General features: G+C 44.9%; 1 non-coding gene and 1 pseudogene across 2 annotated transcripts; both read right to left on the bottom strand.

Moving 5' to 3' along the window:
* Window positions 1-10,484: 10,484 nt before the first annotated feature.
* LOC106995930 (60S ribosomal export protein NMD3 pseudogene) lies at window positions 10,485-27,514 on the bottom strand (annotated as a pseudogene). The gene is made up of 2 exons (XR_013415264.1): window positions 22,275-27,514; window positions 10,485-19,755 (listed from the first exon to the last, which is right to left on the bottom strand). The product of XR_013415264.1 is annotated as a 60S ribosomal export protein NMD3 pseudogene (transcript).
* Window positions 14,834-14,945, bottom strand: LOC114677172 (U6 spliceosomal RNA). Its single transcript, XR_003728476.1, has one exon. It is a non-coding gene; the product is annotated as a U6 spliceosomal RNA (small nuclear RNA).
* Window positions 27,515-27,927: the final 413 nt, after the last annotated feature.

Raw genomic sequence — 27,927 nt, 5'->3', positions numbered from 1 at the left:
GGTGAGAGAGGAGAGGAGTGTCCGCACAGACATGAGAAGCCTGCAGATCCACATGACCCCCTTGCTGAACAGAATATTAAAGAACAACATGTGGAAACAATGACCCCGTAGCAGATAAGCTTCTAGAGCAGGCTTCAACCACGCTTCATCTGGACCCACCAGCAAGGAAGTCTGCCCGCCCTCTGTGTTGATGGTCTGGGGGATACCACTACTGAGACAGATTTAAGAAATGATCTCTACCTGTGGGCGAGATCCGGATGGTCACTGTTGTGCAGAGACAGCCGTGTGCTCTCATCAGCTTTCCACAGGGCAGGCTGCGGAAATGGCCACTGAGAAGTCCTTCTGTAAATTGATTGTCCATGGCTGCAGAATCACCATCTAATGGGGGGAGATTCCAAGTCCTCAAGGAAAAGGAGAAAGAGAAGGACAGAACAGCAGACTCTGGGATCCTGTCAGAGCCTATTTCAGGGCCACCAGGAGCCCCTCCTCCTGCTACAGCTCTGGTCTCCACTTTGGAGCCTCCTTCCAAGGAGTGAGACTACCTTTCTGACTTTTTCTGACCATAGACAACTTTTCTGACTATTTCTGTCCTTGACACCTGGCAAGGACAGTAGACCCAGGGACCTGGGCTCCTGGGCCCATTCTTGCACAGCTTCATCTTGATCGTGCGATTTGAAGTCGTTCTTGTGCGGTGGAAGCAGGGCCCTAGGACCACCCGATAGATCAATGGTCTCTGGCCTCTGCCCCACCGATGGTCAGATGGTGGCCACTCAGGGTGCAGGAGTCCAGCCATCGCTGCTTCCTTGAGTTGAAGAGGTTGGATGCTGGTCCACTTGCTCCTATCCCACCCTTGGCGATGTGGATGGTTGCTCTTTGAGCCTGGTAACATCACTGACTTGGCCCTGCCAGGCATGCCCTGCCTTGTGGGGGCCCTGTGTACTCACACACTGCTTTAAGGGGCTTGCCCTTCCCTGGGCCAAATTCTAGTTTTGGCCAGTGCCCCAGGAAGCTCAGTCCCCTGTTTTGTTATCTTGGCTATTTCTGTGACACCCGTGGCTCCCCTGGGCCCCTTTTCTCCCAGGGCTTGGGCTGGGCTGGGCATCTGTAGGTCTGGGATGTTTGCCCTGTAAGGGAGGCTCTGTCACACCAGTGGGCAGGCATGGGGACACATGACAGATTGCTGGCTGGCTAGGGCTCTGCAGATGCCACAATCCCCCTCCCCTCCAGCAGCCTCTGAGTCCAGCTTCCCCAGTGACACTGATTTCTCCGGGCTGAGGAGCTGTCTGGGGTTATCTGGGTGCAGTCTTGGCTCCTTTAAGGCTGTACTGGTCAGTGGCCCCTGAGAAAGGTCAAATCCAGGTGCCACCATGCAAGGGGAGTGTCTATGGCCCTACCGCTGGGTTTTCAGTGGGCTGGGCAAGGCCTGGTTGTTGGGGTCCTGATGGGGTTCAGTGCCAGGGCCTGTCCTATGGGGTGTCCAGGGAAGATGTAGAAAGAACAGGGGTTTGGAATCCCTTCTCAGAGTTACACTGTGGATACCATGAGTTCCGGATGTCCAGGTCCATGGGGTGTTTGGGAGAGAATTCCAACACAGAAATCGCCAAAAAAATCCCATGGTCTATCCTGAGATAGGAACAGGCTTGCCGCATCTTGAGCCACTGGGCCCCCAGAGAGTGGCCTGCTGCCCTGGGCTCTGTGGAATTCTTCTTGTGCTGCTGGACCTTGGCCTAAGGTCAGCTTCTGGGCTTCTGGAGCTGGGCTGGTGGGCCAGGGAGGGCCAGCCTGTCCTTGGGGAGGGTCTCCATGCTAAGGGATGCCCTCAGAGGACTGGGTGCCAGAGACACTCACTCCAGGACCAGGGCCTTCCTAGCTGAATGGAAAGCAAACTTGGTCCACTTCTCCCCGAAGCCCATCTGACTCTTGTACGGCTAGGCCCCAGATATCTGGGTCCTTGGAGTTTTGGGGTCTCTAGTAACCCACCTGGTCTGACACTGAAGAAACCCCTACAGGCTGCTGATCCCACAGTGAGGGGTGTGTACCGCCTGGGGTATGTATGGGCGCTCGTGAGTGAGTGTCCCTGCTGATCCCACAGTGGGGGTGTTTACTGCGTATAGTATAGGAACTCGTGAGTGGGGACCCCTACTGCACTCTGGCCCTGTTGGTGCTGGCAGCTATGGGTGTGAGCTAGCACAGACGGGACCAAGCCCTCCAGGGGCCTCCAGGGTTCTTCTAGGGCAGGAGGGGAAGGGTGTGGTGGGGGCTTGGAGGGGTCTTGCCCTCATTCCCTGCCCTGTTACTGAGGTGAGTCCAGCGCCTGCCCTGGGGCCCAGCTGGCCTGTTTTTAGAAGCTTCTTAGAGAAGGAAAAGGAGAAGGAAAAGGAAGGCTTGGGGAGCAGGGATGGAGAGTCCTGGGCACTCCCCACTATTTACTGTCTTAGATGGTGACTCAGGAGGGGACCTGGTGCTGGAGACCACGTTGGGGGCAGTGGTCACAGTGCATCTTTCTGAGCTCAGCCATGGAGGCCTGAAAGTGCTTCACAACCACATCATCATCCAGAGCCCAGGCCTGGGACAGTGCATCTTAGGAAAGCTCCCACAGGACAAACAGAGAGAGCTTCAGGAGAGGGGTCTAGGTTTGGGGCTGGGCATCAGGCCAGGAGGGGTCTCCTGGGAGGGGTCTGTGCCTTCACCCTGTTTCTGCCATGGGCACCTCACACTAGGCAGTGCTGGGTCCTTTCTGGACACCCCTGGGGTCCAGCTCTGCACAGGAGGCCACAAATGGGGGGAGGCCCCGGCAGGGAAGTGGTCTCCACACTCATGGCTTTCATCCGAGTTGTGTCAGGGGTGGGTCCAGTTTCCAGGAGGACTCATGGTGCCCTGTCCAGGCCACCAGGCCTGACTTGATTTGGCCCTCCCTCTGGGTTAAAGCAGAGGGTCCTGTGGACAGTGTGAGCACCGCCCTCGGGCCAGGTTTTGTGTGCTTGTGTGCTCCCTTGGCACTCTCGGGCACATGGGGACAGGGTTCTGTGCACTTTCAATGCTGTATGTGCCCTGGCTATGAGCATGCACTTGCCCTACAGAAGGCAGATGTACCAGATCCTCAGGATGAGCTTGTGATGAGCTTGAAGTAGGGGTTTGTGGGAGCAGCAGGCATGGGAGGACCTGGCCCTTCATGGTGGAGGGCTGGTGACCTGAGCAGGGCCTACTGGAGCCTCAGTCTGTGGTGTCGGGGTCCCCCTCTGCATGGGATGAGACCTCCCCCAGGAGGCTGGATCAGATAAGGTCCTGCAGCTCCTTATAGGGGTGTTCTCATGTCCATCAAATGTGACCCCTGAAAGAGGGGGCTCCCTAAGTGCTCTCCCAAGATGAGTCCTGGCCCAGTCTGCCCAGGATGCTGGCCCTGAGTCCCAGCCCCAGCCGTGTGATGCCCTCTCTCAGGCAGGGCATGGTTTGTGTGCTCTGCAGGGATCTTCCTCTGCCTCCTGTGCAGAGGAGGGGAGCTGGGTCCTTCTGGAGGAGCCAGACCCTGGGCAGGGTCCCTGGACTGGGTTTCCTGTGCACACTTGTCCCATCAATCAAGCACTGTAGGGGCCACTTTAAGGTGGCAGTCTGGGTGCACAACATTTTCTTGTCTTCGAGGAAGGAGCAGAGGTGTTCAGAGCCCCCTGGACTGCCCTGAAAACCTCACTCTTCCAGGCCCCTCTGCAGACCCTTCTGAAGGCCAGATCTCCAGGCAGTAGGCTGGGCTGTCACCCTCTTCTCTGAGACCCTACCTTGTCCTGAGACCTCCCCACTGTCCCTCAGATGCCCCATCCCTCCGGATTCCCCACCTCCCCTGGGACCCTCCAGGCCCCACCTGCCTTACTTGACGCTGCAGCGCTCTCTGAACATGGCGTGGCTTGTGAAGGTTTGGCTCACATCTAGGTCATTCTGGTGCATGTTCACTGAGGACATCTTGGCCTGCTCCATTTTCTATACAGCAGGGCCAAGCCTCAGAACAGACACAAGAGTCACTGTCAAAACTGCTGTCATAAAACAGCCGTTCTGCAAGGAAAGGGGGCTTTTTCTGCAGATACTTCATTTCCATAGCCAGGGAAAGTCAGCAGCGTGCAGCTCACCTGTGTTCCCCACACCACTGTCTGCCCAGGATGTGTGACTGATCCCTTCCACCCCCTTGGGGTTGACTTTCCCTCCATCTGGGTAACTGGGCTTCTGACACAGTCTGGCCTATGCATCCTACTCTGGTTGGGTGTGGAAGGGCCAGACCTGGTGTTTCCTTGGGTTCTTGGCCTTTGTCTTCTCGACATTCAGTAGGAGTGACTATGCTGGGCCCCAGACCTCTGTAAGTATTCATTTGGAGACCCAATAAGACATCTATGGACAGAAGATGCTCTGGTGAGACAGACTTCAGGGTGACCCCAAGGGGGATCCAAGTCTAAGGATTCTGGAAGTTTCCAGTCTTTGGCTGCACAGTTCCTCAGGAGAGGTTCAGTCTGCCTAGGACTGGGCCTCTTCATGAAGAGTGGGCAAGAGCTCAGGTTGTGAACTCTGATCTGGATTTATTCCTTCCTATGGGGTGTCCAGAAGGTGTTCCTGTTCCTGGCTTAGAAGCGGCCCATGCCCAGGCATCAGATTCCTCCCAGCAAGGTGATCCTTGCAGGGATGGGCAGGAGGGCTAGGGACAAGGCCTGTTGTCCTTTTGGTGAGGAAAGTGTGCCCTGCCCTGTCTGAGAGGTAGGCAGCACCAGGAAGCAACAATGGGCGCCTGTCCTAAACCCTGAAGAGCAGTCATGGGGGACCCTCACTCACAGCTGCGCCTTCTTGTTGTACCTAGATTTATTCCAGTTAAGCATTTATAGGCATTTATCTGTATGTCTGATGCCCTGATGTTTTTGCTGTCGGTAAGAAGTGATGGAGTGAGCTGAGCTGCCAGGTTTCCTGGAGTGATTCTTGGATGCTGGGTCATGTGGTTAGGGGTCCCGATGGGACTGAACTGGAAGGAGCCAGAATAGGACAGAACCAAGCCCCTGATGAGTGGCCACTGGTGGCTTGGCCTTATGACCATAGGACACACTGTTCCCAGGGCACAGACACGCTGGGCTTTGGTTGGGTCTTGGCCTCCAGGTAGGGCCTGGTGGGCAGCGGGCAGCGACTCCTGAGACACTACTGTGATTCTCGGTGGTGGCTGTGGTACAAAGCCTGCAGGGCTAGAGTTTGGAGTGAGATTCAGCAGGAACTGTGGCCTCTCCCAGTGACGGTGTGTCACTCCCATTCCCAGCACGCATGCCCACAGGCCACAGCCTCCGCATCACACACCCCCTGCCAAGTCGCCCATCTATGGAGCAGCCCCCATACAGCAGGGTCAGGCTCTTACCTCCACCTCCAGGGCACAGACAGGGGCAGTTCTGTCTCACTGTAAGGCAATGGAAGGAGAGCTGAGGACCTGGACCAGGCTGGGGGCCAGGTCTCAGCCCAGGAGCCTGCATAGGGAAGAAAGGACAGACAAGGCCTCCGTGCTGGCTGACACTCAGGAGGGGCTGGGGCAAAGGAGCAGAAGGAGTACAAGATCAGGCAGGGACTGCTCAGGATCCATGGGGGCTCGGGCTGCACAGTGGGGCTGCCCCTCCTGGGCTGCAGGCAGCGTCCCCTGTGGGAGCTGAGCAAGTCCAGTCCTGAGATGGGACAGTGTTGCCCAGGGGTGTGTGGCTGGGCCCTGACAACAGTCTCCCCAAAAGTGACCACATCACCCGGCTCAATTCCAGGAAGGCTGAGAAGTGCCCAGTACACCTAGGATGCACCTGGAGCCCATCCTGTCTAATAGACTCTGACCATCGCACGTCCACCAGCCTCTCCTGCATATTGGCCACCACCCCTTCCCTTTTCCTCATTTCTCCATCGTGTCTGACCCAGAGACTGTGACCCTCTCTCCAGCCACAGTGGCCCTTCTTTTACCTTCATCCTGTAAAAGCCCTTGAGCAAGACTACTCTGATCCATGAACATGCCTGCCTTGCCTTGTCCACTTACTAATTGGGCTGCTGTGCACTGCTGCTGTGGCACCAGAGGTAATGAGGGTGACTGAGGGCCCCACAGGTGGCCAGCTTGGCCCTCTACCCAATTCCTAGCCTCAGGAGGTTCTCAGGGGCCCTGGCTTGGGGCACCTGGCTGTCCTCCTCCCACCATTCTTTTCTGACAACCTCACCCACCTGTCCTCTGTCCAAGGTGCTACTGAGCTTTGGGGACTGACCGAGGCTCCTCTGCTGAGGGGTCCCAAGTGAGTCGCTGCCCCTGGATCTACGTCATCCGCTGTCCTCTTCAGCACCATCCACTCCACCCCAGGCCGGCTCCATGCAGATGCATCCCCGAGTCACCAGTCTCAGGGTCCTCTGTTGTAGGATGCAGATTACTGTACCTGCTGTACACATTTATTATGTGAAATAAATTATATATATAATATATAAAGTAAATGAGGACTTTGATCTGCATTTTCCCGATGAATACTGATGTTGAGCACTTGTTAGCCATATTTATATCTTTTTTTTTAAAGATAAATGTCTATTCAGGTTCTTTGCTTGTTTTTAAATCAGTTTATTAGATTTTGGTGAATATTCTCTTTTCTATTCAGTTGTGTGGGTTTCTTATGTATTTTGATATTAACCCCTTATGAGATATATTGTTACAAATATTTTCTCCGAGTTCATAAGCTGCTTTTTAATTTCATTGATTGGTTTCTCCTGTGCAGAAGCTTTAGGGTTAGATGTACTCCTACTTGTATTTTTGTTTTTTGTTTCTTGTGCTTTTAGTGTCATATTTAATAAGTTATTATCTGAACCAATGTCAAGGAGCTTCTGCCCTATGTTTTCTTGTAGGATTTTTACAGTTTCTGGTTAAATAACAATGAGATATCACCTCCCATCTGTTAGGATGGCTGTTATAAAAAGGACAATAAATAACAAGCATTGGTGATGGTGTGGAGAGAAGGGAACATTTGTACACTGCTGGTTAGAATTTAAGTACAGCCATTAAGGAAAACAGTATGAAGGTTCTGGAAATCTAAAAATAGAACTACTCTATGGGTCAGCAATCCCTCTCATAAATTATATATCAATAGGAAATGAAATCAGCATCTTGTAGAGATATCTGCATTCTCTTCCCCCTGCCCAACCGCAGCGTTGTTCCCAACAGCCAAGCCATGGGATCAAGTTACTGTTCATTGATGGATGAGTGGAGAAAGAAATTGTGGGGGAGGTGTTTGTGTGTGTGTGTATAATATATAATAATGTAAATATTTCAGCTTTTATATATATATATATATTTTTGAGACGGAGTCTCACTCAGGCTGGAGTGCAGTGGCCAGATCTCAGCTCACTGCAAGCTCCACCTCCCGGGTTCACGCCATTCTCCTGCCTCAGCCTCCCGAGTAGCTGGGACTACAGGCACCCGCCACCTCGCCCAGCTAATTTTTTATATTTTTAGTAGAGGTGGGGTTTCACCATGTCAGCCAGGATGGTCTTGATCTCCTGACCTCGTGATCACCTGCCTCGGCCTTCCAAAGTGCTGGGATTACAGGTGTGAGCCACCGCGCCTGGCTATTTCAGCTTTTAAAAATGAGAAGATACTGCCATTTGTGATAATATAAATGAACATGGAGGATATTAAGCTAAGTGAAATAGCTTAGGGAGAGAGAAAAATACTGCATAATTTCTGTTATATATGAAACTTTTAAAAAGTTTAAATACATAGAGACACGATAGAATGATGACTGGGGAGAGAAGAGACACAACGTTTCAGTTATATAAAATAAACGAAACTGGAGGAATAAAGTACAGTTTAAAGGTTATAGTTACTATTTTTATACTATATGCTGGTAATTTTTGAATAGGGTAAACTTTAGGTGCTTTGACACCAAAAGAAAACTACATGAGTTCATGAATATGTTACATTGCTTTACTGTAATAATCATTTATATGTGTATGTATATATGAATATAATTATGGGCTCATTAAATTTAAATATTATAAATAGGTAACAAAGAATAAAGTTAATTGGAAAACTGTGTCATTAGACTTGATTTTGCCTAAATGACAAACTGAAAGTACCTCCTAAATATTAATATTTGTACATCACATAAATTTCATATATTGGAAATATGTTTAGAGAAAGGAATTATAAATTTTAATACACACAAAATGATGCAGTAAATGCAAAATGGTAGAAAGAGATGAAAATCTGATTAATCAGAGTGGTTAATTCTTAGATATTAATGATGTGTTAGCTGTAATTTCAAGCCATATGCATGTACATTTAATACCAAAGAGTTCACTGTGTACACAGAGATTAATTAAATGAAAAACTGATACATTTACAATGTTATTAATTGATTTTAAAATGATCACAGAAATCAACTGTCTGGTATAAAAAAAATAAAGAGTGTTAAGTAATTATCATAAAGTTTGAAACTAAAAAAAAAAAAGCCGGGGACGATGACTCCTGCCTGTAATCCCAGCAATTTGGGAGGCCGAGGCAGGCAGATCATGAGGTCGGAAGTTCGAGATCATCCTGGCCAACATGGTGAAACCCAGTCTCTACTAAAAATACAAAAATTAGCTGGGCATGGTGGCGCATGCCTGTAGTCCCAGATACTCAGGAGGCTGAGGCAGGAGAATTGCTTGAACCTGGGAGGCAGAGGTTGCAGTGAGCCAAGATTGTGCCACTGCACTCCAGCCTGGGGACAGAGCTAGACTTTGTCTCAAAAATAATAATAATAATAATAATAATAATAATACCCAAAGTTTGAAACTTTATTAGAAAGTTAATAAGTGGAAAATTGATCAGCATTTTGGAGCACTAAACAGAGGATGGACAGAATTTTCTAATACCAAGAATATCATTTAATATTGCAAGGGTTTAAATCTAAATTAGTGTCTTTAACTTCACAAAGGCAGAACTCCCATAAGCAATGTTTCTTGAACACTGTAAAATGACAATAAAAATTAAAGTAACAAGTAACATGTAGCCACATGCAAATTTCCTTTCAGATTATTTTATTATTTTTTTTAATTTTAGGCAAATTTTTATTTCAATAGGTGTTTGGGGAACAGGTGGTGTTTGGTTACAGGGATAAGTTTTTTGTGGTTATTTCTGAGATGTTGGTGCATCCATCACCTGAGCAGTGTACACTGTACCCAATGCGTAGTCTTTTATCCCTAAGATTGTTTTAAATGACATCTAGATTAAATAGAACGTTCAAACTGAGATGACTTTTATAGCACCAGAGAAATGCTAAGGAGGAAGCTTCATGACTGAAACTAAAAGACCTGAATTTGTATATTTAATTCTACTAATTAAGATTCTTATTTTTAGAGAAGAATAGCAATTCTGCCCACGTGCAGGAGTTATGCATTACAGTGGAGCATGGTCACTTCAGGTATTTGTCCAAAACATAAAAATTCTTCCAAGTATTAAGAAAATATTTACACTTCATAGATAATGTTAGTGTATAATACATGGGCATTGAATAAGAAAAATTAAAATTTCTCATGTGGCACTGTTCTACACAAAACATTTATGTAAAAATTTTTACTCACAACACGTGTGTACATTTGATGTTTTAGTACAGAATAACATATTCTCAAAGGTCATTTAATGTAGTAACTTAAAAATCTTTAAATTTTACAAGAATTCTAAAACTGCCCAGCATAGCTGGTAGAAAAATACGGGAACTTCCCAGGACCAGAAGTGAATCAAGAGACATACTAACAAGAGTCATGAAAGCGAGAAGTTAGAGCCGCCTTCAGATACGGCTCTGATTGCAGGGCTGATTACACAGACCTAAAGCCTGTGAGGATTGTCCACTCTGCCCCTTGGAATAAACAGGGAAAATTACTAAGTGGGGCCATCCCAAATGAGAGGTCTGTACAATGTAAGAACCAAATTGTAAATTATGAAGCACACAAAATAAGCTACCCAAAAAAGGGAAAGAAGAAATTATATATCACATAAACTTCATAGATTGAAAACATATTTAAAATAATTCAGTAACACAAATGGGGAAAGAGAATATCAAAATAATTTTGAAAACACATGAAGTTCTAAAGCGGGCACTGGGGGCAGTGGCTCATTCTGTACTCCCAGCACTTTGCGGGGGCCAAGGCAAGAGGATCACTTGTGGCCGGGAGTTTGAGACCAGCTTGGGCAACAAAGCAAAAGCTGTCTCTACAACAAATAGATGCAAAAAAAAAAAAAATAAGCCAGGCACGGTGGTGTGTGCCTGTAGTATCAGCTGCTGGGGAGGTGTAGGTGAGAGGGTCTCTTGAGACCAGGAATTTGAGGTTGCAGTGAGCTATGACCAGCACTGAACTCAAGCCTGGATGACAGATTCTTTCTCAAACACACACACACACACACACACACACACACACACACACACACAACAGGCATGTTTTGCAAAGACTGAAATAGAAATTGAACAACTGAAACTTAAATAAATTTAATATACAATGTATGGTTTAATTATTAAATGAGACCAAATTAATAACAACAGGATTAGTGAACTAGAATACTGAAATGAAGAAATAAAACAACTACGGAAAAACAAAATAACCACAATACAATTATGATTATACATGTACAAAGAATAAAATGAGATGAAATCAAACACATTGGTTTCACTAGCTTACATACAACTAACAAATCACACTAATAACAAATAGTTATAAATTTCTGAAACTGAATATCAGATGGGAACCCTTGAATGTGAAGTGTATTGTGATTAAAAGTGGCCACCAACAAAAAATACTCAACAGAAATAAAAGTCAAACTCTATAACACCCAAGAAAAGAAAAAAAAGTTAAAGCCATGAGAGAGAAGAGAGAACCAATGAAGGTGAGAGCAAACTCTCCAGAGCTGGTGTTCAGCCAGAAAACAGAGAAATAAGTAAGAGTGCTGGGAGAAGTTCCTGTTCAACAAATAATTAGATACTTCACTAACATATTTTGAATAAGTAAGGATGCACTAAATGATTTCCAAAAGTAAAAAAAGGAGAAATCTTATTACCAACATGAGCTTATTAAGAATACACTTCAAAAAGAAAAAAAATTAAAATGAAGTTCAAGGAATTGAAATGCAACAAACTGTAAACCTATTGGGCTATCAAATCACGGTGGACGACGAACTAAAGGATCCCTCAAGTCTTTGGCAGCATCAGTTTTCAAATGATTAACATAAAATAACAGTGTTAAACTCTATACATGTAATGAAATAAAATATCAAATTTTCTGATACTTGAATAATTTAACTGGTGTTAGAATCTCTTTTTCAGATAATTATTTTGAAAGAAAAAATATGTGATACTTCTGTCTCATCATTTGCAGAATATCAATTATCCTTTTTTCAGACCTTATTAGCACCAAAGGGCTCACAGTGGCATAGGCACTGGTCACAAGCTTCTGGACACCCAGGATGGCTAGCTCATATCTTGATACCAGGATCCAGTAGGATGAGAGACTTAAATCCATCTGGTACATGACCACGAAGAAATTCACCAATGGCAAGATGGTCTTGGTGGCCCTTTTTTTCTGGAGAGACTCTTGGGGAGATTGTTTTGTTTTTTGTTTGTTCGTTTGTTTTTTGACTTGCTCAATCTCTTGATTTAGTGGCACACATAGAATGAATGAATTAGCTCTTAGTTGTGGTATACTTAGTAAGTCTGATCTTGCTTGGAGAAACAGGATCTTAATACTTCAGTCTCAGAACACTTTAAAAACCAAGCCACAGTTTTTCTTTCAAGGATGTGGAAAGCATTCCTCATTCAAATCTGATTAATGGTTTTATAAAGTATGTACCTCATTTTTATTAGTCATTACCTTCATGCTGGATTCTAATATTCTTTCTGACGGTGGCGTGTTCAATGACAGAAACTTACAGAGAGAAAATTCCTTCCTTCTCAATTTATAAACAAACATTTTAAAAGCAACATTTTTGACCTGGTAGGAAGATATTTATATGACATACGCAGCAACCACCTTAAATTGGCAAAAATAACAGAAGAAAAAAATTGTTATTTAATCTTTAAATAATGAGTCTCTATTTGCTACAAATCTACAAATATTTTAAATATATTTCCTTCTACTGCCATAAAAATTAAGATAATCCTCTGTTTAACAGCTTTTGAATATATTAATTTTATAAGGAAATAAAAAAGATTGACTTGCCTCCTGAATCATTCAGTGATAAACTGAACCCTAATTTCCCTCCCTCAAGAACATAAAAATGATGTAAGGTGTATCGAAGTATGTAACAATATTAATAATATTAAAAATGATTTTTCATATGGTCTTTCACTAAAGTAATCAATGTAAAAAGAATATAAAAATGTGTTTTTGCTTGAAGATTTAGTGAATGTCCAAGGAATCACAATTTTTGAGCTTTTACATTCAGGGTACTATACTATGTGAAAATACTATAGTGCCTTATATAAAAAAACACAGTGATAAAATTTCACATGAAAAATAGCCTAAATATCAATAATAATTACATTCTCCATAATCATTTATTATCTAAAACTTCAAAGCCATTCATCTTTTTCAGTGCTTTGAGTGAGCAAGCAAAACAATCATGTTTATTCAGGTTTAAAACTTAATTTCTCTGCTTGAAATCTGGAGGCATAGATGGAAGAGACACTTAAGGTAATTTTGTCTAACTTCTTAAGCCCACGTATGTTGAAACAGTCTATAGTGTCTCATTTGTCATCATTGATGCAACTTCTTCACCAGTGGCATCGTGGGAAATATGAAGGTCTTCAAGCATCTCAGTCAGACTAATTCGAGGTGCTCCTTCATCATCATCACTTTCCACAGGGATGGTTGATTCTCTGTAAATGTTGACTTTTTTTTCTAATTGCCTCATCTTCTTCAAGATCTTCAAGGAAATCTTGGTATTGCCTTTCATCATCTGTATCCATGTTCTCTCTCTCACAAGCTCTTTCAATTTCCAGTTTCTACATCACTGATGTTTGGTTCAGTCTTAGTTCTTCTTGATTAATACCACATCTGGAACTCTATCCGAGTTCATTTTGTTGACATGCTCATCATTTAAATTACAGCTGGCCAAATCAAACTGGAACACCAGGTCTCCAGGATTTAGAAGATGTCCCAAATGAGTACGACAAAAATACTGTTTGTCTTATTCATTTCAGATGTCTTCTGTACCCAGACTTCCCTGAGGGTATGCTTTTTTACATCATTCCAGCATCTGCACCACATTTTATATCTCGGACTATGCTGCATTCCATCACAATAAACTCCTCTAGCTGTCTGAGATGACATAAACTATTGAAAGGGTTACTCCAGAAAGTGCTCCCATCAGTATCTGCAACTTGTAGGGTGTTTGGATCAACGAGGTGAATGGCACTGGTTACTCGAATACACACACAAATCTGGTTCATATTTCGCAGGCTTTGCACCGGTTTTGGAGACAGACAGACATTTTCCTTACATATTGGAACAAGTGTGTGTATGTTTGTGTGTCTGTAGACATACACAAACATGTAGACTCAGAATTGCTAGTCCATTTGGGAAGCATTTGCTACCCTTTTGGGAAGCAAATTGTTCAACTAGAATACAGTGTTTTTGTATAGCTCTTGAGTCTTACAGTATCCAATTAAAGTAGTTTTCCAAAATTGCTTAGGTCAGGACCTTCCATTCTCACACATAGAATGGGATATAGTTAATCTTAAAAAAAAAAAAAAAAAAAAAAGGCTGGGCATAGTGGCTCATGCCTGTAATCCCAGCACTTTGGGAGCCTGAGGCAGGCAGATCGCGAGGTCAGGAGTTCAAGACCAGCCTGGCCAATTTAGTGAAACTCCATCTCTACTGAAAAGACAAAAATTAGCCGGGTGTGGTGGTAGGTGCCTGTAGTCCCAGTTACTTGGGAATCTGAGGCAGGAGAATCGCTTGAACCGGGGAGGCAGAGGTTGCCATGAGCTGAGATTGCACCACCGCACTCTAGCTTAGGTGACAGAGGGAGAGTCTGTCTCAAAAAAACAAACAAACAAACAAAAAACACCAAAAAATTTAACCATGCTACAACATGCATTAACCTTAAGGACAGTATGTCAAGTAAAATAAACTGATCACAAAACAACAAATTCTAAGTAGTTCAGCTTTTATGAGGTACCTGGCATAGGTAAATGCATGGAGACAGAAAGTACAATAGTGGTTGCCAAGGTCAGGGGGAGGGGAAAATGGAGATTGTTGTTTAATGGGTGCAGAGTTACACTTTTCCAAAACAAAAAATGTTCTGGAGGTGGATGGTTATGATGATTGCACAGTAATGTGAAAACATTTATTACTTCTAAAATGTACACTTAAAATAGATACAATGGTAAATTTTGTAGTATGTGTGTTTCATCACTATTTTAAAAAGGGAAGTTGTCAGCTTTAGTATAATAATAGGCAAATACTATAAATCTAAAAATAAAAAGTAATTATCATTGTGTAAGAATACACACAGCTCTTAAATAATATTTTAAAAAATATATTACTAACTGATAGGTGATTGATTCAAATACAAATAACATGAGAAAAACAAACTTAAGCATGAGAATTTTATATGATACTTGGGAGGGCTTCTGTAAGTATAAAATAAAACATGAAAGTAATTTAGGATAAGATTCGTACATTTGAATGTTATTTTTTCTAAAAGCTTAAACAGCAACAAAGTCAAAATTAGAGACTATATAATGAATTACAGCGTATTCTGTATGCAGATAATTTATTTTAATAAAAACTCCAACAAAACAAAACTAACAAAAGTGGGCCAATTATTTGAAATACAAATAATATTGCCTAAAATGCTTCATGAATTTGCGTGTCATCCTTTCCCAGGTACCATGCTCATCTTCTCCGTGTCATGCCAATTTTAGTATATGTGCTGCTGAAGTGAGCACTGGTTGTGGATTTATTAGTTAATTTATTTTTGAGACAGGGCTTCACTGTGTCTTCCAGGCTGGAATACAGTGGCATGGTCATGGCTCACTGCAACCTCCGCTTTCCAGGGCTCAAGAAATCCTCCCGCCTGAGCCTCCCAAAGTGTTGAGATTACAGGCATGAGCCGCTGTGCCCAGCCTGGAATGTTTGTTGTACTAGACACTCCCACTACTTTTTTCTTTAAAAATTACTGATTTGTTCAGCTCCTTAAAAGGATCTTTGGTGTTTTATACATCAAAATATGTGAGGCCAGGCATGGTGGCTCAGGCCTGTAATCCCATCCATTTAGGTGGCCAAGGATCACTCTAGGCCAAGAGTTTGAGACCAGACTGGCTAACACAGTGAAACCACCATCTCTACAGGAAAAAAAAAAAAAAAAAAAAAAAAAGCTGGGTGTGGTGGTGCAAATGTGTAGTCCTAGCTACTTGGGAGGCTGAGGCAGAACTACTTGAGCCCAAAAGTTTGAGGCTGCAGTGAGCTATGATCGTGCCACTGCACTCCAACCGGGATGACAAGGCAAGACTCTGCCTCAAAAATAAATAAATAAAATCAAATAGACAATAGAATCTTCTGAGCTTTTCACCCTTTCCACAGGGTATAGGTGCCTGTAAGAAATAGTGAATGTTACAGGCTAGACATTTTTCATTGCAATGCAACTAGGATACCATTTCTAACCATGTTCCTGTGCAGACATAGAATGAAAAGCCAGTCGACTGGGGCTGTAGCAGGAATTCAGGCATCGTGCAGATGGCTCAATTTGAAGGGCCTTTTCTTTTTCTTTTTTTTTTTGAGACGGAATCTTGCTTTGTCACCCAGGTTGGAGTGCAGTGGTGTGATCTCGGCTCACTGTCACCTCCATCTTCCAGGTTCAAGCAATTCTTATGCCTCAGCCTCCTGAGTAGCTGGGATTACTGCTGTGTGCCACCACGCCCAGCTAAGTTTTGTATTTTTAATAGAGATGGGGCTTCACCATTTGGCCAGGCTGGTCTTCAACTCCTGATATCACGTGATTCTCCAACCTCGGCCTCCCAAAGTGCTGGGATCACAGGCATGAGCCACCATGCCTGGCCGATACCCTCCTCTTAAGTCTGGATTAGACCTGCTGGCTTGCTTCTTTTTTGTTTTTTTTTTTATAAGACAAGGTCTTGCTTTGTCCTCCAGGCTGCAGTGCAGTGGTACAATAGTTCACTGTAGCCTCAAACTCCTGAGGTCAAGAGATCCTCTGGCCTCAGCTTCCCGCGTTACTGAGACCACAGGCACATGCCAGCACTCCCACCTAATTTTCTGTACAGGCAGGGTCTCACTATGTTGTCTAGGCTGGTCTTGAACTTCTGGCCTCAAGTGATCTCACTTCAGCCTCCCAAAGTGCTGGGATTACAGGTGTGAGCCACTGTGCCGGCAAGAAATAAGAAGGTTTAATGTATTGGTGCGAGCTGTCTGGTTGGCTGTGCAGAGAGCTGCTGATGTGAGTGGGTTCAGGGCCAAGGTGAGAAGGTGTGATCCTTATGAGCTTCTCTGCACCTCCCCCTTCTGGAAAAGGGCAGGGTCCCCAGGGTCAGATTCCCTGCCAGCTCTTGGTGGGCCCTGACTCAACACCCTTCTGACTTGCTGTCATTGTGGTTCTTGGCATGTGGCACTAAGCACTATTTTTTTTTCTTTTTGAGTCAAGGTCTCACTCTGTTGCCCAGGCTGGAGTGCAGTTGTGCAATATCAGCTCACTGCAACCTTGACCTTCCAGGCTCAAGCAATCCTTCTGCCTCAGCCTCCAAAGTAGCTGGGATCACAGGTGCCCGCCACCACACCCAGCTAATTTTTGTATTATTATTTTTTTAGAGATAGTGGGTATCCCTATGTTGTCCAGGCAGATCTTGAACTCCTGGGCGATCCTCCCACCTCAGCCTCCCAAAGTGCTTAAGTTACAAATGTGAGTCATCACAACCTGGACAGAGTTTTTTTAAAAACTAAATTGAGATTTTATTTCAAAATGTAAACAAGATTTTAAAATGTTTAAATTAGGCTGGGTGCAGTGGCTCATGCCTTTAATCCTAGCACTTTGAGAGGCCAAGGCAGGCGGATTACCTGAGGTCAGGAGTTCGAGACCAGCCTGGCCAACATGGTGAAACCATGTCTCTACCGAAAATACAAAAATTAGCTGGGCATGGTGGCACATGACTGTAATACCAGCTACTTGGGAGGCTGAGGCAGGAGAATCGCTTGAACCCAGGATGTGGAGGTTGCAGTGAGCTGAGATTGTGTCACTGCACTCCAGCCTGGATGACAGAGCAGGACTCTGTGTCAATAAATAGATAAATACAATATTTAAATTATTTTCTTAGCTGGGCATGGTGGTGTGCACCTGTGGTTCTGGCCACTTGGGGGCCTGAGGTAGGAGGATGGTTTGAGCCTGGGAGATAGAGGCTGCAGTGAGCTATGATCATACCACTACACTTCCGCCTGGGTGACAGAGCAAGACCTTGTATCAAGAAAAAAACAAAAAACAAACAAACAAAAACTATTTTCCTCTCAGTCCCAAGTATTCTAACAAGCCTTGATGGCCCCCATTTTGAGATTATAGCCTGTGGCAAGGGCCTGGCAAACAGGTTCTCTGTGCAGAATTGAGGTTGTTATGGAGTAACCTTTCCTTGGGCTGCATCAGCCTGTGGGTGAAAGTAAAATTGGGTGCGGTGGCTCTCCCCTGGATTCCTTGATGCTTTTAACATCCTGAGTCCTCTACCCCACTCTGCACAAGCCACACTGACATTCGTGCACCAAGGTACGTGGTGTGGCCCCAGTGCCCACAGGATCGCTTGTGAGAACTGCTCCTTCGGCTCCACCTGTGGCCTCTCCTCTCGGGTAAAGTCTGGTTCCTGATGTTCATGCCACGCTCCTTCTCACCAGGGTGCACACGCATCACTGCCTCCAAAACACCTGATTGAAACCTGTTCCTGGTGGGGCCACCTCACCTCTCCAGGATGGCTTTCTCTGAAGCCAGTTCTTCCATCACAGGGGAAGTAAAGAAAATTATGAAAACTAGCAGGGAACAGTGGTTCACGCCTGTAATCCCAGCACTTTGGGAGTCTGAGGGGGGCAGATCACTCAAGGTCAGGAGTTCGAGACCAGCCTGGCCAACATGGCAAAACCTGATCTCTACTAAAAATACAAAATATTAGCTGGGCATGGTGGCGTGCACCTGTAATCCCAGTTACTCAGGAGGTTGAGGCATGAGAATTGCTTGAACTCAGAGGTGGAGGTTGCAGTGAGCCGAGATCATGTCACTGCACTCCAGCCTGGGCCACAGAGCAAGACTCTTTCTCAAAACAAATAAATAAAATTATGAAAACTCTCTTGAATATATGGGCACCTCCTGAACAGGAGGTGGTTGAGGGGAGGTCCTGGCAGGTGGGACAGGGTATCCTGGCAGGGCAGGAACTGGGACTTCAGTGTATTGTTTTTGGACCTCAATGGTGCCCTTTGTCACAAGTATCCATCTGCATCCACTGACTTATATGGGGGAACCTGGGGAAAAACCAATGATATGGTTTGATTGTTTCCCAACCAAATCTCATCTTGAATTTTAGCTCCCATAATCCCCACATGTTGTGGGAGGGACCCAGTAGGAGGTAATTGAATCATGGGAGCGGGTTTTTCCACTGCTGTTCTCTTGGTAGTGAATTAGTGAATAAGTCTCATGAGATCTGATGGTTTTATATAAGGGCAGTTCCCCTGCACACGCTTTCTTGCATGCTGCCATGTAAGATGTGCTTTTGGTCTTCCTTTGTCTTCCGTCACAATTGTGAGGCCTCCCCAGTCATGCTGAACAGAGAGTCCATTAAACCTCTTTCCTTTATAAATTACCTAGTCTCAGGAATGTCTTTATTAGCAGCATGAAAATGGATGAATACAACCAACCTCAATAGCTTAAGTGGGTCCAGCCATCACTCCAGAAGATACAGGATCATAAACCATGGCGGCATCCACACGGTGCTAACTCAGCACATGTGCAGAGTACATGAGCTGTGGGGCTATGGTGGCCTTCGCCTAGATTTTTATAGTAGAGACAGGATTTCACCACATTGGTCAGGCTGGTCTCAAACTCCGGACCTCATGATCCACCTGCCTCAGCCTCCCAAAGTGCTGGGATTGTAGGCGTGAGCTACCGTGCCAGGCCAAAAATGCAGATTTATGAGTGTCTCCCAGTGCTCTGAATCTAAATTTCTGAATGTCTAAATCTCTGTATATCTAACTTTTAACAACTTTGCTCTCTATATCTAATATCATTTTAACCTGGAAAATATGCACTCACCAACCCTTCAATCAATATTATTACCTGAGTTTTCCTGATCATAAAGGTCACTAGAGGGCTTGATAAACATACGCATTCTTGAGCTGGGCGTAGTGGCTCATGCCTGTAATCCCAGCACTTTGAGAGGCTGAGGCGGGTGGATCATGAGGTCAGGAGATTGAGACCATCCTGGCCAACAAGCTGAAACCCCAACTTTACTAAACATACAAGGAAGGAAGGAAGGAAGGAAGGAAGGAAGGAAGGAAGGAAGGACGGACGGACGGACGGACGGACGGAAGGAAGGAAGGAAGGAAGGAAGGAAGGAAGGAAGGAGAGAAAGAAATAAATTACCTGGGTATGGTGGCACGTGCCTGTAATTTCAGCTACTTGGGAGGCTGAGGCAGGAGAATTGCTTGAACCCAAAAGGCAGAGGTTGCAGTGAGCCGAGATCATGCCTCTGCATTCCAGCCTGGTGACAGAGCGAGACTCTGTCTCAAAACAAAACAAAACAAAACAAAAATCAAACACATTCTTAGGTCTCTCTGCTGGTGGGGATCATGTATAAAACAAAGCCCAAGAATCTACATTTATTTATTTATTTTTTAAGGTTTTTTTTTTGCTTTTTTTGAGATAGAGTCCCACTCTGTCGCCCTGGCTGGAGTGCAGAGGCATGATCTCAGCTCACTGCAACCTCTACCACCTGGGTTCAAGCGATTCTCTAGCCTCAGCCTCCTGAGTAGGTGGGATTACAGGTGCCCGAAAACATGCCTGATTAATTTTTCTATTTTTAGTAGAGACAGGGTTTTACCATGTTGGCCAGGTTGGTCTCGAACTCCTGACCTCAGGAGATGCACCCACCTTGGCCTCCCAAAGTTCTGGGATTAGAGGTGTGAGTCACCATGCCCAGCCAAGAATCTACATCTAAATGCAGTTGTTAAATGTTCTAAGTAACTACACACATTTATCTGTTTTGTGGAATTACTGGAATATAGATCAGTTAAATTTTGGATAGCCTTAACCCAATATGATAATTTTAGTTTTTGAATAGCAGTTTATTTTAAGCCATTGGTTCTGGAAGAATTTAATCTGATCCAGTGTTGCATTTTTCTCTCACCCATAGATACAAGAATGAAGATAATAGCTATGGCATTTAATGAGCATTAACTATGTGCCCGCCACCATGTAACTGAACCTCCTCAAACCCTCTGAGGCATGGACCACTGTACTACTGCCATCCCCATTTTATGGAGAAGATACTGAGGCAAAGCAGGGTTACGTATCTTGCTAGGCCAGGCAGTTATTAACATGGTAGAGTTGGGATTCCAAACTATTCTTGTAACCAACACAACACTGCGTCTCTGGACTTAATCCAGACCAATTTCTCTGATGCTCAAAATTTGCCTGCTTTTTTGTGTGTGTGTGTGAGATAGAGTTTCACTCTTGTAGCCCAAGCTGGAGTGCAATGGTATGATCTTGGCTCACTGCAACCTCCATCTCCTGGGTTCAAGAAATTCTCCTGCCTCATCCTTCCTGAGTAGCTGGGATTACAGGCATGTGCCACCATGCCCGGCTAATTTTGTATTTTTAGTAGAGACAGGATTTCTCCTTGTTGGTCAGGCTGGTCTTGAACTCCCAACCTCAGGTGATCCAAAGTGCTCGGCCTCCCAAAGTGCTAGGATTACAGGTGTGAGCCACTGCGCCTGGCCAATTAGCCTGCATTAAATGTGCTTTTGTGAAATATAGATAGATAGATAGATAGATATAGAGATATAAATATATAGATATTTGAGACGGAGTATCTCTCTGTCACCCAGGCTGGAGTGCAATGGTGCAATCTTGGCACACTACAACCTCTGCCTCCCAGGTTCAAGCAATTCTCCTGCCTCAGCCTCCTGAGTAGCTGCAATTACAGACACCCACCACCATGCTAATTTTTGTTATTTTTAGTAGAGATGGGGTTTCACCATGTTGGCCAAGCTGGTCTCGAAACCCTGACCTCAGGTGATCTGCCTGCCTCAGCCTCCCATATTGCTGGGATTACAGGCAGGAGCCATTGTGCCCAGTCAAAACATATTTCTAATATAAAAGAGAAAGTTTTCCTTGCGCCACGTTCTACTCATGGCTAAAAGTTTCCTAAAATGGGCTGGGTGCGGTGGCTCACGCCTGTAATCTCAGCACTTTGGGCAGCCAAGGCGGGCGGATCACCTGAGGTCAGGAGTTTGAGACCAGCCTGTCCAACATGGCAAAATCCCGTCTCTACTAAAAATATAAAAAAAAATAGCTGGCGTGGTGGCGGGTACCTGTAATTCCAGCTACTCGGGAGGCTAAGGCAGGAGAATTGCTTGAACCCAGGAGGCAGAGGTTGCAGTGAGCCAAGATTGCGTCATTGTACTCCAGCCTTGGTGACAGAAGTGAAACTCCATCTCAAAAAAAAAAAAAAGTTTCTAAAATGGACCTTGTTCTTTTTTTCTCCTCCCCCTCCCTCTCTTTCTTCTTCTTCTTCAGCTAGAAAGAACCTTCTTTTTAGCCCAAACAAACTTCTTCTAAAAATATTTTCTGTATCAGTGAGACTAATTAAATTGGAAAAGATCACCAACTAAATGATAAAACAAGGTAAAGCCTTTTGCTAATTATTTTTGAATAATTTATTCCTGGGCTCCCTGTGACTTGTTGAGGAATTGGAAGATACTGGGAAGTCTCTAATTAGGGAGTTTTAGAATAAACAGAAGTATAAACATTCATAGGAGTTAGATTTGAAGACAACTGCTTTTAACACACAGACCCACCAGGAAGTGAGCATCTTGGCCAGGGTTATTTATTATGTGTTTTACTTTGAACAGAGCACATGCACATTGATTAGGTCAAAAATGTTCTTATCCTAGCATAGTGAAGAAAATGTAAGCAAGATAAGGATGAATGTGGTATGAAGGGAGATCCAGGCATGGCTGGTGTTTGGCTTTGCTGTTGGCTGTAATGTGGACTGTGGACTGTGGGCAAATTAACTCACCACTTTATGAGTGGGCCTTGGAGAGGGAATCCTAAAAGGATCCCAGGACTTGCAGCAGCCACACAGGAGATCGAGTATTCAAGGGAATAGAATGCTGGAAAACACAGAGACACTTCGGTTAGCTAAAGAAGATGAAAAATGAGGCTGGGCACAGTGCTTTATACCTGTAATCCCAACACTCTGGGAGGCCGAGGCAGGAGGATCACTTGAGCCCAGGAAGTTGAAGCTGGCCTGAGTGACATAGTGAGACCCCATCTCCACAAAAAATAAAAAGAAAGCAATCAGGTAAAGTGGCATGCACCTGTGGTCTCAGCTACTCAGGAGGCTGAGGTGGGAGAATCGCTTGAGCCTTGGGAGGTGAGACCCTGTCTAAGAACAAGAGGAGGAGGAGGAGGAAGAGGAAGAAGAGGAAGAAGGAGGAGGAGGAGGAGGAAGAGGAAGAAGAGGAAGAAGGAGGAGGAGGAGGAGGAAGAGGAAGAAGAGGAAGAAGGAGGAGGAGGAGGAAGAGGAAGAAGGAAAAGGAGGAGAAGGAGGAAGAGGAAGAGGTAGAAGAAGGAGAAAAAGAAGGAGGAGGAGGAGGAGGAAGAAGAAAGGGAAGAAGAAATAGAAGAAGAAAAAGAAAGAGTCTCTGAGCAGCCATGAAGAGTAGGAAGATAACCCAACCTATCTCTCACTGGGTCTATGGGGAAAACGTTGATTAAAACAGAGCAGGTCTTCAGAGAGAGACTAGGTTTGGTGAGTAAGAGATTCGAAAAGCTAGAGGAAATGGAGGATGTTTAAGTTACTCTTACGGCATAATACATAACCCCAAAACTTCAGGTGCTTAAAATAACAATCTTGCCGGGCGCTGTGGCTCACACCTGTAATCTCGGCACTTTAGGAGACCAAGGCAGGTGGATTACCTGAGGTTGGGAGTTCTAGACCAGCCTGATCAACATGGAGAAACCCCATCTCTATCGAAAATACAAAATTAGCTGGGCATGGTGGCACACGCCTGTAATCGCAGCTACTCAGGAGGCTGAGGCAGGAGAATCACTTGAACCCAGGAGGCGGAGGTTAAGGTGAACCGAGATCACACCATTGTACCCCATCCTGGGCAACAAGAGTGAAACTCCGTTTTAAAAAAAAATATATATTTTTTTTTCATGGTTCTGGGAGGTGATGGGTTCAGGTAGGTGATTTTCACTCAGGGTCTCTCACGCTGTTGCAGTGGCTGGGGCTGGAGTCTTCGCAAAGCCTTCTTTAGTCCCATGTCCGGCAACTGATGTTGGCTGTCATCTGAAACCTGTGCTGGGACTGTTGATTAGAACATCAAAATGTGGCCTCTCCCTGTGATCTGGGCTTCCTCACAGCATGGTGACTGGGTTCAAAGAGCAAGCATCCCACGAAGACCACAGAGAAATGGTGTCCCCTTTTATGACTCACCTGGAATCACTTCTGCCAGTCACAGACCTTCTTAAATTCAAGGGGAAGGAGAACAGACCTGACCTCACCATGGGAGCAATGTTAAGGTCATGTTGAAGAACAGCACACTCTATTATTATTATTATTATTACTATTATTATTATTATGTCTTGCTCTGTCACCCAGGCTGGAGTGCAGTGGTACAAACTCAATTCACTGCAACTTCCACCTCCCGGGTTCAAGTGATTCTCCTGCCTCAGCCTGCTGAGGAGCTGGGATTACAGGCTCCTGCCATCAAGCCCAGCTAAATTTTGCACTTTTAGTAGAGATGGGGTTTCATTGTGTTGGCCAGGCTGGTCTCAAACTCCTGACCTCAAGTGATTCATCTGCCTCGGCCTCCCAAATTGCAGGGATTACAGGTGTGAGCCACCGCACCCAGCATATGCTATTACTAAAATGTCAGAAAACAGTCAGGTGTAGTGGTTTACACCTATAATTCCGCACTTTGGGAGGCTGAGGTGGGCAGATCACTTGAGGTCAGGAGTTCGGGACCAGCCTGGGCAAGAGAGGCCTGCATCTCTATAAAAATAAAAAATAAATATAAAATTTAAGTCAGAAAACCACAGATACTGGTGAGGATGAAGAGAAAAGGTAATGCTTATACACTATTGGTGGGAATGTAAATTATTACAACCATTACAGAAAACAGTATAGAGATTTCTCAAAGAAATAACAATCTCACTACTGGGTATCTACCCAAAGGGAAAGAAGTCAATACATCAAAAAGATTACAGGCTCATGCTTGTAATCCCAGCACTTTGGGAGGCGGAGGCAGGCAGACCTGTACTCACCTGTAATCCCAGCACTTTGGGAGACTGAGGCGGGAGGATCACCTGAGGTCAGGAGTTCGAGACCAGACTGACCAATATCCCCATCTCTACTAAACATACAAAATTTAGCCGGGCATAGTGGTACCCACCTGTAGTCCCAGCTACTCGGGAGGCTGAGACAGGAGAATCGCTTGAACCTGGGAGGTGGAGGTTGCAGTGAGCTGAGATCACGCCATTGCACTCCAGCCTGGGTGACACGAGCAAAACTCCATTTCAAAAAATAATTTTAAAAAAGTACCTGTACTCATAGGTTTATCACAGCCCTATTCATAGTAGCAAAGATATGGAATCAACCTAAGTGTCCATCAATGGGTGACTGGATAAAGAAAATGTGGTATATGTACACCGTGGAACACGACTCAACCACGTAAAGAATGAAATCATGTTTTTTGCAGTACCGTGGATAGAACTGGAGGCCATTATCCTCAGTGAAGTAACTCAGAAACAAAATCAAATACTGAATGTTCTCATGCATGGGAGTTAAACAATAGATAGACATGGGGAACAACAGATATTGGAGACTCCAACAGATGGGAGAATGAAAAGAGGGTGAGGGGTGAAAATTTTCCTATTGAGTACAATGTTCACTATCTGAATCATGGCTATACTCAAAGCCCAGACCTCAGCACTCCACAACATATGCACATAGAAAACCTGTACCTGTATCCCCTAACAGATCAAACATTTTTTCAGTTTTATTTATTTAAAAATTCAACTGACTGGGCATGGTGGCTCACACCTGTAATTCCAGCACTTTGGGAGGCCGAGGCAGGTGGGTCACGAGGTCAGGAGTTCAAGACCAGCCTGGCCAAGATGGTGAAACCCCATCTCTACTAAAAATACAAAAATTAGCCGGGTGCAGTGGCAGGTGCCTGTAATCCCAGCTACTCAGGAGGCTGAGGCAGGAGAATAATTTGAACCGGGGGAGTAGAAGTTACAATGAGTCGAGATCGTGCCCCTGCACTCCAGCCTGGGTGATAGAGTGAGACTCCCTCTAAGAAAAATAAATAAATAAATAAATTCAAGTTTTGCCGGGTGCGATGGCTCATGCCTGTAATCCCAGCACTTTGGGAGGCCAAGATGGGTGGATCAATGGAGGTTGTGAGTTTGAGACCAGCCTGGCAATATGGCAAAACCTTGTCTCTACTAAAAATAGAAAAATCAGTCGGCCTGTGGTGACATGCGCCTGTATGACGTGAGCCGAGATTGTGCTGCTGCACTCCAGGTTGAACGACAGAGCCAGACTTCGTTTTGAAAAAAAAAAAAAACTCTGGGCGTGGTGACACATGCCTTTATCCCAGCACTTTGGGAGGCCACCATGCCCGGCCTTAGTATATTAAATTTAAAATGTTAACATATAATCGCACCTAGAGGAAATTCCAGCTTATTTTTTTAATCAATTATTTCTATTCTTACAGTAATTACCATACTCATTCTTGACTTCTTTTTTCATTTGGTTTTATAGTACATCAGCCCCCTTTGCTGGGCGCAGTGGCTCACACCTGTAATCCCAGCACTTTGGGAGGCTGAGGTGCATGGATCACCTGAGGTCAGGAGTTCGAGATCAACCTGACGAACATGGTGAAACCCCGACTCTACTAAAAAAATACAAAAATTAGCCAGGCGTAGGGATGGGCGCCTTTAATCCCAGCTACTTGGGAGGCTGAGGCAGGAGAATCGCTTGAACCCGGGCGGCAGAGGTTGCAGTGAGCCGAGATCGAGCCATTGCACAGCAGCCAGAGCAACAGAGTGAGACCCTGTATCCAAAAAAGAAAAAAATAGGAATATTACTATCAGTCACTTCTTGATATAACTGGAGATCTCAGATATTATAACAGCTGTGGCACTGCTATGGACCAGAGAGGGGACAGGAGGCTTCCCCAAGAGCAGCTGTAGTTCAGTAATCCATTAACAAAAGTCTTTCTTCTAAAATCTCTGTCTTTCTTTTTTTTAAGACAGAGTTTCACTCTGTCACCAAGGCTGGAAGTGCAGTGGCATGATCTAGGCTAACTGGAGCCTCTGCCTTCCAGCTTCAAGTGATTCTCCTGCCTCAGTCTCCTAAGTAGCTGGGACTACAGGTATGTACCACCATGCTCAGTTAATTTTTGTATTTTTTTTTTTTAAGCAGAGTTGGGGTTTCACCATGTTGGCCAGGCTGGTCTCAAACTCCTGACCTCAAGTAATCCTCCCACCTCACACTCCCAAAGTGCTGGGATTACAGGCGTGAGCCACCATGCCCAGCCAAAAGTCTCCTTCTTGAGTCTAAATTGCTTCAAATGCATAGAAGTTCCCATAAAGTTGAAATATAACATATAGCAAAGTAAGTCATAGGGGCTATGTAGGAATTAATGTTTCATGAAATGCACACATTTATGTACAGACAGGTGATGTTATAGATAATAAAGCTAGGACAGGTGATGACCTAAGTCTATTTTGCTGAGCAAAGGGTACCAAAGGGCAAAAGACATCAATTAAGAAGACCATTTATCTCAATATTTAACTCTGATGTGACTGTTTAAGTTGCATTCCAACAGACATTACCCAGAATACTGAATAATAGAACTGCTAAGAAAGGGAACGTGTTACCATTAATGTCTTACTGTTAAAGTAGAATTTCAGCCTATTGGCAAATACATTGGTTGCTGGGATACTGAGCTTTGAAGCAACATGCTCTACAATACTCCTAAAGCCACCAGATATTAGGAAAACCTGAACATTTCGCTCTCGTAGGCGACTTACCAGCTCCCTGAAAAAATAAAATGCAAAATATCAAACACTGAGTAACACACAACGAAAAAAAAAAGAAAAAAAAGAAACATGAAGAGGAAACTAAGATATATTTTCTTCCTCTGAATGCATTTTCCTGAGGTATATTTGACAAGGTATATTGCCTGGACAGTTAATGTTTTACATATGCCCCTTCCTTCCTTCCTTCCTTCCTTCCTTCCTTCCTTCCTTCCTTCCTTCCTTCCCTCCTTCCCTCCTTCCCTCCCTCCCTCCCTCCCTCCCTCCTTCCCTCCTTCCCTCCTTCCCTCCTTCCCTCCTTCCTTCCTTCCTTTTTTGTTAGATAAAGTCTCCCTCTGTTGCCCCGGCTGCAGTGCAATGGCACCATCTTGGTTCACTGCAACCTCTGCCTCCTGGGTTCAAGTGATTCTCCTGCTGCCTTAGCCTCCTGAGTAGCTTGGATTACAGGCATGCACCACAATGCCCGGCTAATTTTTGTTTTTTATTTTTGAGACGGAGTCTTGCTTTGTCACCCAGGCTGGAGTGCAGTGGTGCAATCTTGGCTGACTACGACCTCCACCTCCCAGGTTCCAGCGATTCTCCTCCCTCAGCCTTCCAGGTATCTCAGATTACAG

This window comes from Macaca mulatta, chromosome 3 (assembly GCF_049350105.2).
Source record: "Macaca mulatta isolate MMU2019108-1 chromosome 3, T2T-MMU8v2.0, whole genome shotgun sequence".
Taxonomy (NCBI): domain Eukaryota; kingdom Metazoa; phylum Chordata; class Mammalia; order Primates; family Cercopithecidae; genus Macaca; species Macaca mulatta.
Note: the sequence above shows the minus strand (reverse complement) of the source record. Positions and strands in the feature narration are given on the sequence as shown.